The sequence below is a fragment of the Phyllostomus discolor genome, chromosome 4 (genome assembly GCF_004126475.2).
Source record: "Phyllostomus discolor isolate MPI-MPIP mPhyDis1 chromosome 4, mPhyDis1.pri.v3, whole genome shotgun sequence".
NCBI lineage: Eukaryota > Metazoa > Chordata > Mammalia > Chiroptera > Phyllostomidae > Phyllostomus > Phyllostomus discolor.
Window position 1 is genome coordinate 36,559,963 of NC_040906.2, and position 12,111 is coordinate 36,572,073.

A 12,111-nucleotide genomic window follows, 5' to 3' on the forward strand; every position below is an offset into this window, starting at 1 on the left:
TACTGGTTTTCTGAATTGTTTCAGCCTGGTATCATTTTATTTTTCTGTTCTTTTGAACCTATAGAAAAAGAGCCTAGGATCTGATAAAGTCTTCAGTTTTCCTCTGAGCCTATACATACACTCCACGCCACCATTAAAAAAAAAATGTTTTTAGATGATTTCCTAGATCCAGTAGGTTTAAATGCATAGATCCACAAAGGTTAATGGGATGATTTTTATGAAACAGGATGTGTGTCAGGTGCATCGTTAACTAATCAGGTTTAGTCATCTAATGAATCTTAAAATATCGCACTAGATTAATAATTAGGAAATCCGGTTGACTACAGGTTACGTGACCTTTGGCATGTTACAGTCTTGCCATGTTTAAGTTCTTTCTGCCCTTTAACCAGAAGAACATGGAAAATGCTATTGTGTAAAGCACTTAATCATATTTTAAAAATATTAAGAGAAGCTCTGGCTGGCATAGCTCTCAGTGGATTGAGCGTGGGCTGCGAACCAAAGCATCGCAGGTTCGATTCCCAGTCAGGGCACATGCCTGGGTTGCAGGCCAGGGCCCCCAGCAACCACACATTGATGTTTCTCTCTCTCTCTTTCTCCCTCCCTTCCCTCTCTAAAATAAATACATAAATAAAATCTTTAAAAAATATATTAAGAGAATTGTAAATTACTTAGAGGACTTTTATTACTGCTTCATGTTAGCTGTCACTAAAATTTGACAGGAATTAAAGTGATAATGTATTCAGGAAAGGGAACATCAAGTTTTGTAAGAGAACAACTACTACCTGCACCTAATCTCTGCACTCTGACTTATCAATGACATGAACCTGAATATTCTCTCATCTCTTAGATTTAACTAGTTATCAATTTTGATTGCTGCTTTTCCCTCAACCACATTCAAGTTATTGGTAAATCTAGTTATTATTTTCCTTAGTTTCTCTAATTTTTCTATGAAAATTCTTTCCAATGATTAAAGGTTTAAATACTTTATAGTATACTTGAATATAAAAAGCAAACTAAGTAATAGATTATTTTCTACAGTTTCTCCTTTCAGAAATGAGCTGCTAAGAATAGACAGATGTTACTCCTAACATTTAGAAAAACTTAAGAATCTGCTGAAATGTAACCCCTTTATTAAGAAGATCAATGAAAAAGTTATAGACAACACATTGAAACTACCATAAATAGAATAAAAATGTGATTCATCAATGCTTTCATTTGATTCTTTTATTCATTTTATATAATTTTTTAATAATGTTTTTTAATCAAAGACAGCTTTGGAACTATGAATTTTAGTTAATTACTATTCCCTTTAGGTTAGTTTTTCACCTATTCAATCATCATGTAAAACAAAATATATCCCTATAAAGACATTTTATACATATGCAAGAGTCCACCAAAATATCTATAAGTAGAAAAGGGCTTTCCAGATTAACATGTAACTGGAATGTCAAAACTGCTTACCCTTCCTCTTTGGCTACTAGATTAAGTGCAGCTATTCTACAGTGGGTTGTGGTCTCACTACCATTGAAAAAGAAGGTAATCAATCATGAAAGGAGAAATAATAATGTATGCATTTTATTTCTATTCTAACTAGAAGCACAGTTTCCTGAGTTTCTATGTTGTTTTGAAGATTAGAAAAGGCTAATGTTAGAAGATCATAATGTAACCTATGTATGAGTTCCAGATCTTGCCCATCACAAAAACTAAAAGGCTATTTGTTGAACTAAATAGGAAGTAATTCTATTTTTACTAACAATTTATAAGAATTGCCTAAGTTTTTTTTGTTTGTTTGAAATTCTTTTATTTAGAGAATAGATTAGATTTGGGAAGCCTCTAAACAAGCTCTGTTAATACTTCTCTTTCTTCTGTTGGTTTCCTGCTTTAACTGGCCAACTTCCTAGCCTTGCTGATAAACCTGCCAAACTTGACTTATTTTCTCCAAAGCTGAATTTAGATTTATGTTAAAGTATTATAAATCCCTCATCTGTAAAATGGGGATGATATTGTTATCTTACCTCACAGGGTTCTTGTGAAGATTAATCAATACATGTAAAGCACTTAAAGCAATGGCAGTAGCACTCTATGTTATCTATAATAATAATTATTATGAATAGCAATAATAATTACTATTATTTTTCTATGAGTAAATACATTTTGTTGTGTAGTGTGATTAGTTGTCATGTCTATTGTTGAGAAGCCAAACAGGTAATTGTTTTAAACCATCTAATCATAAAATATCATTTAAAAAGAAGCTAGCTTCCAAAAATGAGATTGTTTACTTTATGTTTAGAAAGTAAACCAAGAATTTTCAAAGTATCTTGAAATAGGAAGAGACTGTTGCAAAAAAGAGTCAGTTGCAAAAAAGAGTCAGATTAAGCAAAGCTGGACTCAGTGCCCAAGGTACCAGCTATTGACAAATAACTTTTTAGAAAGCATTAAAGAAAGAATTGCTAGCAAAAAACAAAAATAGCAACAAAAAACTGGCCTGAATGCACATATTATATACAATTAAGTTTTTTAAATCTTTCATTTGTTACCTATATATATTAAATTAAACGTCTGTTCCTTATGACATCACATAAAAATAGAAAATTTTTCATCAAATTTGAAGAAACTATTTGAATAGTCTCATTTAAGATACCAACTGTATGAAATTCTTTTTGAGGGTCCACTCATAGATGAAATAGGAGTAGGATGGAAACCAGTTATTTTTCCTTGATTCAGAATGAAATAGTAAAGATTCCAATTGACTCAGTTTATAAGTTAATATTGTTTATACTTAGAACACAATGATATGCACAGAGCATCCAGATATTTATTGATTTTTCAAAGTGATTTTAATTCTAAGGTTTTTTGTATATTCACAGAAGGCACTAAATTGAATTAACCCCCATCCCAGAGATAAGCAAGTCTTATTTGTATATTAGCAAAACTTAAAACAAATTTGATTTTACAAATAATCCAAAAGTCAGTCAAAACCATATCTATCTGAGAAGGAAAACAACATCTGTGGTGTATTTTATTACTGTTCCCAAATATTGTTGTCCCTCCCAATGATATGACTTTACCTCCTTACCTTGTTGAGTAGCAGGCTTGGCCTTATGTCTTTATTTGTTCAACAAAATGAGAAAGAAAGTGATGTAAACCACTGCCAAACAGAAACTTTAAGAGTGATTGCTTCACCCTGTCATCTCTTTTTTCCTTTTGCAACAAGAACAGCATGTTCCACAAAGGGGATGCTTCTTCATTTGGATCCCAGAATGATGGAACAAAGCTGAAGATGACTGTACCTGACAAATAATGTGAAGAGAAATAAACCTTACTGTAAATAATTTCAGTTTGGGAGCTATTACCATCAAATAGCTTAACTTTGCTTGACCAATATATCATACAACTTAAATGAAGAAAACTTGGCAGCCATGAGACTAGTATGGATTACAAAGAGTATTTGAGAACTCTAAAAGATGGGCAGTAGACTTCCAGAGCATTTGAAACGTAACACCACAGAGAGAACAGTCAGAATAGGCATTCTCTTTTAGGGTCAATTAAAACCAAATTTTAGGTAGGAGATGATTGATATTTCAACATGCCATACCTATTTGGACACTTTAATTGGAGAAAATTAGCTTTGGTTTGAAGTATAGGTTCTAAATCAATTATGTTATGTTGCTTTTATGATATGAAGTCTAATGTTTTAACATCTGAAATTTGTTACATATATAAACCCTGAAAAAGAAAAATGAGCCTGACTTTTGCCTATTTATGCTCATCCAATGGTAAGATCATATTATCAATTCAGAAACCAATTACCAAACTCTACTTAAATTATTATTTATAAAAATAAATTCAGACATCTGAAAAAATCAGAGTCCACAGTAACATATTTTGATGTTGAAAGAATCAATATTCTTCTTGTGTATAGCATGGGTTCACTCAAACTATATCTTTACTTTGAAAGCATCTGACATTTGTAGTTAGCATATGACTCCCTGTGTCCAATTATAAGTCACAATAAGCAGCTCTGCAAAAGAAATATTGGTGCATGGTAGAGCTGCTTCTCATAGTGACAACAGTATGTGGTGTGTTCTAAGGTAGAATTTTATTTATATGCACCACAGGTAATAAGACACTGTGATGTATAAAATATCTCTGTAGAAACATCCTAAATGGTTATTTGTAGGAGAATAGATTAAAATAATGTGATACTTCCATATAATGAGGTAACAAATTATTTAAAATCAATGGTCCCCATTATCATGTATTAAAATGGGTGTCTCAAAAAACAATGTTGAGAAAAAGAAAACAGATAGATATATATATTATGATACCATGGTTATAAAATTATAAAACATGCAAAACAAAATATTATTTATAGATTTTTATATATGTTTAAAAGTTTCAAATGTACATAAAAATGATAAATATCAAATTCAGTGTAGTGGTTATTATTTCTGGGTATATATAGTTGGGAATGGGATTAAAGAGATGTACACAGAAAGCTTCAACTGTATCTGTACTGATTGATTTTTTTAAAAAAATCTGAAGTCAATATGGCACTTGGATAGTTGATGACAGTTATTTGTTATGTTTTCTCTTTTTTCTCTGTGTTTTAAGAAGCTTTATTATGTTGAAAGTCATTATTTTTCTCTAATAATTGTAAGTGTAGAAAATATTACAAATCCACTATTCAATTTTTAATGGTTCTCTTTAAACTTTATTTAATTTTGCCTAATCGATGCTGAGTGATGAAACCAGTAAGCAGTATAGTTACCCTGTAAATATTTTTCAAGAGTTCACCCCCAAAGACAATATCCTTGAACTAAAGACTTTACAAAATGTAAGAATGATGTATTTAAATGAAACTTACAGGAAAAAATTATTTGGTTCTCAGCTATCTCAAACATAAATATGAAAGTAATTCTTTCACTAATTATATATGAATAAAAAATATATCCTTCCTTCCTTTGAAGTTAAAGAAGCTATTTATCTTCATAATATTGCTGTTAGGGACAGATGTCTTTTGCTACATTTTGTGGCTATAGAAATTATAAGTTGTAAGGTCATGCAAATAATTAATAATAAAGTTGGCAAAGACACATCCTCAAGCTAAATGTGACCCTTGCCCTCATTTCTTTTGGGGCATTGGACAAATGCCTACAAGAGACATACTTATGGGTGTAAAAACACCACAAGGCTCAGAAAAATCTTTGGGAGTAATTTCTCTGACTAGAGGCCATATATCCATATTTGTGGATATTTATGTCCATATTAAGGCAACCAGCTTGGCCCGTCTGTTAAACCAGACTTCTATACTTGTGCCAGATTGGTTAGTGTTTGGATTTTAACTTGTTGGTTATCATTCTTGCCCAAATAATAGATTTTCCATTACCTAACCAACTTTCTTCCTGGAGGTCTTTGCTTACACTATTCTTATCACTTTATATGTCCTAAGCCCCTTTCTCTACCCATCAAAATTCCACTGACCTTTCAAGGGCCACATCTTATATCTTCATAGTGCTCTCCAATTTCTTATATAACAGTTCTTTTTTGCCCTCACAACAGCTGTTACCCTCATAACAGCCATTTGAGATGGACAAGTAAGTACAATCTCGTTTTGCAAGCATGAAGATTGACACGGAATGTTAAATAATCTGTCCAACATTTTAGTAGCTTACCTTAAAAGTACTAAATATTTGACTCTATGGCTTTTACCCCTATGATTGCCCCTTACCATTCCCATCTTGATATACTTTCTCTTTCCTAAGAACTCAACTCAAATGTCACTTCTCTGGGAAGCCCTCCCTGACCTCTCCAGGCAGAATTAAGGGGTTCTTTCTCTTTATATCAGTGTTCACTTGGTAAAATCCTCATTTATTGCATTACTCTAATTATTTGTGTGCATCTCTCTTCAAACTAGACAAGAGGAATTTGTTTTTTCCTAAACTTTTAACATATCTGTTGGGAACCGCCCTGCCTGGTATCAGAAGCTGTAACCCCTACCAAGGCTAAGGCTGAGGGAATGACCTTGGACCCTTAGCCAGCAAGGAGACAAAAGCTTATCTCCCTGGCAGGAGAACCGCTTCTGCTCCTTTTACTTCACCCTACCTGGCCCCCAATGCTTGGTCAGTTAGCCAATGATGCGTAAGATTCCCCAAGGGGGGAACGACCTAAAACAGCCACGATCACTTGGGAGGCCCCCAAGGAAAGACTTTGGGGGCTACAGCAAAAGGGGGTGATTAAGCCCTGGCTGGCGTAGCTCAGTGGATTGAGCTCGGGCTGCGAACCAGTGTCGCAGGTTCAATTCCCAGCCAGGGTACATGCCTGGGTTGCAGGCCATAACCCCCAGCAACTGCACATTGATGCTTCTCTCTCTCTATCTCCCTCCCTTCCCTCTCTAAAAATAAATAAAATAAAAAAATGAATATGTTAACCTAGCTAATCTTTAAAAAAAAAACAAAACTATGGTACATTTACACAATGGAATACTACACAGCAGGAAGAAAGAAGGAGCTCCACCCTTTGGGACAGCATGGATGGAACTGGAGAGCATTATGCTAAGTAAAATGAGCCAGGTGGTAAAAGACAAATTCCATATGATCTCATCTGTAAGTGGAACCTAATCAACAAAACAAGTAAGCAAGTGTAATATAACCACAGACATTGAAATAAAGAACAAACTGACAGTAACCAGAGGGGAAGGGGAAGGAGGGTACTGGGGGAAAGAAGGAAAAAGGTCGTCAAGGGACACGGGACCCATGGACAAAGCCCAAGTGGGGAAGGATTGAAGGTGGGAGGTGGGGGGAAGTAGTGGAGGAAAAATGGAGATAACCATACATGAACAACAATAAAAAATTTTAAAAATCTGGTGAAACAAACAAAAATAGTAAAATAAAATGGAAGCTTAGACTAAGTGACCTCAAAGGTACTGCCTGAGTCCCAAATGTGATTCTGAGCACTGGTTTTATGGAGTTGTGGCTTTTATTTGGAGAATATTAAACACTTACTGAAGAATTCTCATGTCTACTTTTTCTTCCAAGAGATGCTATAGGAGTTTCAAGGTGACACACTATAAATATCAAACAAGGTTTAAGAATGTTTTAAATCCAGTGACTAGACAAAAACTATAAATGCCTAACATATGGGAGTTTTCCAAGAGGAATACAGGGTACACACAACTTTAGGTTAATAATCAAAGATACTGTTAAGGGATGGTAGAAGAGACAATGGAACATACATAGCCAAGAGCTTCAGGGCATGGGTGGGAATTTGTCCCAGCGTGGGGAACAGTGTCTCTGCAACCTGGTTGGTACCACTTCAGTCTCAGTGGGGTTTTCCCCCAGTGGTAGACATTATCAGAATATAAAGGCAGCAATATTTGAGGGTAATTCATACACTATGTAGCTGGCTGAATCTGTAGTCACTCAGTATGCACATGTTCACTGTCATTAGAAGCAGCTGTTGGCTCTAAAAAGCCGTAGCAGTTAGACTCCTCCAACAGTCTCCAGGACAGTGTTTTGGTGCAAACCTTAGTGTGTGCTTTTAGAGAGTCATTAGCAAAAGGAGATAACCACAAGTGTAAATAAAAAGCAGCTGGACTAGTGCAAATAGTGTCACGAAAATAATTTTCAAGTCAATTACTATAGGTGGTTGTGTTTTTTTTAATACTTTTTAAGGATATGGGGTACCTAGGCTCCACTTATCTCTAAATAATAAAACTCTTTCACTCCTAGCAACCACTTCCTGGAAAACAATTTGGCAAAAAGATCAAAACAGTGAAAAGAGGTCTTTTGCACATTTAACAATGATAAGAGATGCTTTAAGAGCAAAAATTCTATGATAGCTTCAATCATACATGGCTATATCCACTATCAGATCAGCAGTTAGGGTCAGGAACTTCCTTGCTGCAAAAACACATATTAACCCTCCATGATGGGATATGACAATCAGCCACCTACAAAATTTTACAAGAAAAGAGTCATTAAGTTTTCATTGTGTGTGTGGTTTTCTCCATGCATTAACTGCACAGTAATAAAATAAATTGCAGTGCACTTACCTTGTGTCTCTCTGTGTTGCACTGGACAATTTATAAAACCTCAGAGGGCCTCAGTTTCCTCACTTGTAAAATGAACATAATAGCACACACTTTGGGGGGCTTTGAGAATTAAGTGAACAACGCATGTGTTTAACAAAACTAAACTTTATGTAAAAAGAGAGTTGTGAGAATTAAGTGAGCAATGCGTGTGTATTGTTTAGGGCAGGCCCATGGAGAAACTCAGCAGATGTTAGCTCCTTGTTTTCTATAGTCCATTTCTATCAAAAAGTTGGAATGATCTTTTTTTAATATTATTTTAATCATTCTTCAAGTACAGTTTTCTCCCATTTACTCCCATTCCAGCCCACCCACCCAACCCTCCCCCCTTCCCTCCCATTACGCCCCACCCCTAGTTTTTGTCCATGTGTCCTTTAAATTGGTTCCTGTAAACCCTACCCATTCCCCCCTGAAATTCCCTCTTCTCTCCCCTCTGGTCACTGTCAGTCTGTCCCCTATTTCAGTGTCTTTGGTTATATTTTGCTTATTTCTTTGTTTTGTTGTTTAGGTTCCTGTTAAAGGTGATATCATGTGGTATTTGTCTTTCACTGCCTGGCTTGTTTTGCTTAGCATAATGCTTTCCAGCTCCATCCATGCTGTTGCAAAGGGTAGGAGCTCCTTCTTTCTTTCTGCTGCATAGAATTCCATTGTGTAAATGTACCATAGTTTTTTGATCCACTCATTTACTGATGGGCATCTAGGTTGCTTCCAGCACCTAGCTATTGTAAATTGTGCTGCTATGAACATCAGAGTGCAAAGGTTCTTTTGTATTGGTGTTTCAGTGTTCTTAGGATATAGTCCCAGCAGTGGAATTGCAGGGTCAAAAGGCAGATCCATTTTTCGTTTTCTGAGGAAGTTCCATAGTGCTTTCCATAGTGGTTGTACCAGTCTGCAGTCCCACCAACAGTGCACTAGGGTCCCCTTTTCTCCACAACCTCTCCAACACTTGTTAAACTTGTTAACATTCTGACTGGTGTGAAGTGGTATCTCATTGTGGTTTTAATCTGCATCTCTCTGATAGCTAGCGATATTGAACATCGTTTCATGTGTCTTTGGATTTTCTGTATGTCCTCCTTGGAGAAGTGTCTGTTCAAGTCCCTTGCCCATTTTTTAATTGGGTTACTTGTCTTCTTAGAGTGGTGTCATGTAAGTTCTTTATATATTTTGGAGATTAAACCCTTGTCTGAGGTATCATTGGCAAATATGTTTTCCCATACAGTTGGTTCTCTTTTAATTTTGATACTGTTTTCTTTAGCTGTGCAGAAGCTTTTAATCTTGATGAGGTCCCATTTGTTTATTCTTCCCTTTATGTCCCTTGCTCTAAGAGACATGTCAGTAAAAAACGTTCTGCATGAAATATCTGAGATTTTCCTGCCTACGTTCTCTTCTAGGACTTTAATGGTGTCACGGTTTATATTTAAGTCTTTTATCCACCTTGAATTTATTTTTGTATAAGGTGTAAGTTGGTGCTCGAGTTTCATTTTTTTGCACGTAGTTGTCCAGTTCTCCCAACACCATTTTTTGAAGAGGCTATTTTTATTCCATTTTATGTTGCTGCTTCCTTTGTCAAATATTAATTGACCATAGAGACTTGGGTTTATTTCTGGGCTCTCTGTTCTGTTCCATTGCTTCATGTGCCTGTTTTTATGCCAGTACCAGGCTGTTTTGATTACAGTGGCCTTGTAGTATAGTTTAGTGTCAGGTATTGTGATCCCTCCTACTTTGATCTTCTTTCTCAAAATTGCAGCAGCTATTCGGGGTCGTTTATGGTTCCATATAAATTTTTGAAGTGTTTGTTCTATGTCTGTGAAATAAGCCATTGGTACTTTAATAGGTATTGCATTGAATGTGTAAATTGCTTTTGGTAGTATGGACATTTTGATGATATTAATTCTTCCAATCCATGAACACAGTATATGTTTCCATTTGTTTGTGTCTTCCTTGATTTCTCTCCTCAGTGTTATGTAGTTTTCTGAATACAGGTCTTTTACCTCTTTGGTTAGGTTTATTCCTAGGTATTTTATTTTTCTTTTTGCTGTTTCAAATGGGATTTTTTTCTTGGTTTCTGCTTCTGCTGTTTCATTGTTGGTGTACAGAAATGCCTTTGATTTCTGGATATTGACTTTGTATCCCTCTGTTTTGCCAAATTCATTTATTAGGTCAAGCAGTTTTTTGGTGGAGGGAATGATCTTAAATTGTAAATCAAATCATATTACTCTCCAGCTTAAAACCATAAATGGCTTCCCATTGCAATTAGGATAAAATAAAACAAAATTAACATTCCTTACAAGGCCTCCTTGGCTTTGCCTAAATTGTAGCTACAGCTTCAGCCAGTTTCCTACTGATGTTCATGCTCTGGCCACATGGCCTTCTTTCAGGTCTTCAGATGAACCAGACCTATCTCATGACTCCTGCATGGTAGTAGCACAAGGGGAAATTTGGGGGATTTGCTCCTTATCTTATAATCTACATCAAACCCACTCATTTAATACACACAATTGATATTTTATACATCTTATGTAAAATGCAATGCAAAAACAGCTTTGGAGTTTCCCACTCAAGAGTCAAATTGCTGATTCTAAGACCCTTCTAAATTGTAATTTGGAAACTGTCCCTGCTTCTGCACATGCTGTTCCCTCTGCTGGAAACCAGCTTTCTGGAAACTTTAATGGAAATTCTTTATATGTAATAGAATGAATTTAAGAAATCACTTTCCAGGCACCTACTTTGAAGTTTTATCCTTACAGAGTTTGAGGCTTTGGCACTCAGCCACCCTGTAAAGAAATTGCATACTGAAATGTCTTTATCTCCTCTAAAATCACACCACTGAAAACCTGTCTCCTCCATCCATAAGTGAGCCTTGCTCTGTTCTGATGTCCCAAACCCTCTTCTTCAGGTTCTAAGGCTCATCTTAATTCTCAGGGCACATTACTCCTCTGCTCCTATTTACAGAAACTATTCACTTTAGTCCTAATCTTGTAAAACCAAGCAAACTGTGCCCAGAAGGTGAGAATAGGAACAGACCATAGACTACAGTCTGTGGTTTTATTTATTTAATTAGCAAGGAATAACTACAGAAAAGTACCAAAGCTTCTGTAGACAACATTTTCTGCAGTTTAACATAAGCCTTCACCTTTCAAGATCTGCAGTGAGGGAGAAAAAGATGCCAAGATATCTCTCCATATTGAGCCTAAATTTCATGAATTCCAAAGTATTGTATACAGTCCAAATAAGTTCAGAATAATATATTTATAAAGGTGGGAAGGAAGGTGTTGGGAACCGCCCTGACTGGTATCAGAAGCTGAAACTGTTACAGGGTGCAGCCAAGAGGGAGGCCCCAAATAGGCATTTGAAATGCGGTCCGGAACTTAAGGTGTCCAGGAGATTTTAAGATGTCTCCATCCCCCACCCCAGGGTGTGGGTTGGGGGAAGGGACAAATGGAGCAGGGCCATTGAGAGCTGTTTTGCATAGCAACAGCCTTGCAGCTAAGCTCTGGCGTGGTCGTTTGGCATATCTATAACCTTTGACTGGTTGCATAAATATGTTAGGTAGCTGTGATCAGCTCTAAGCCAGGGGAATGGAAGTAACTTCCCCACCCAGATGTAACGGGGGGGGGGGCAGGTCCGGTCCCCGAGTTACAGCACCTGCGTGGGAGCTTGGAGATGATTGGCTCCAGGACATGGGGCCACGCCTGCCCAGACTCATGATGGCAGCCCAGTAAAGCTGGAAGGATACGAGTTCTGGCAGGTGAAGCCGAGTGTGGGAGGAGTCGGAAATGAGGCTGCAGAGGAAGATTGGCCACGGGGATTTAAAACCCAGATTTGGTGGCCATTGAGAAGGAGAATCATGCTGCTTTAGGAAGGAGAACCATGCGCAGCCCTGAAGAGAACCACGCGTCTTTTGCAGAGTGGAGACTCTTGCATCCCAGAGAGAGGGAACCACGCGGCAGCCCTGGAGAAGAGAACCACTCAGCCTGGCAGAGTGGGGACCCCCACAGCTTTAGAAGGGGGAACCACCACCT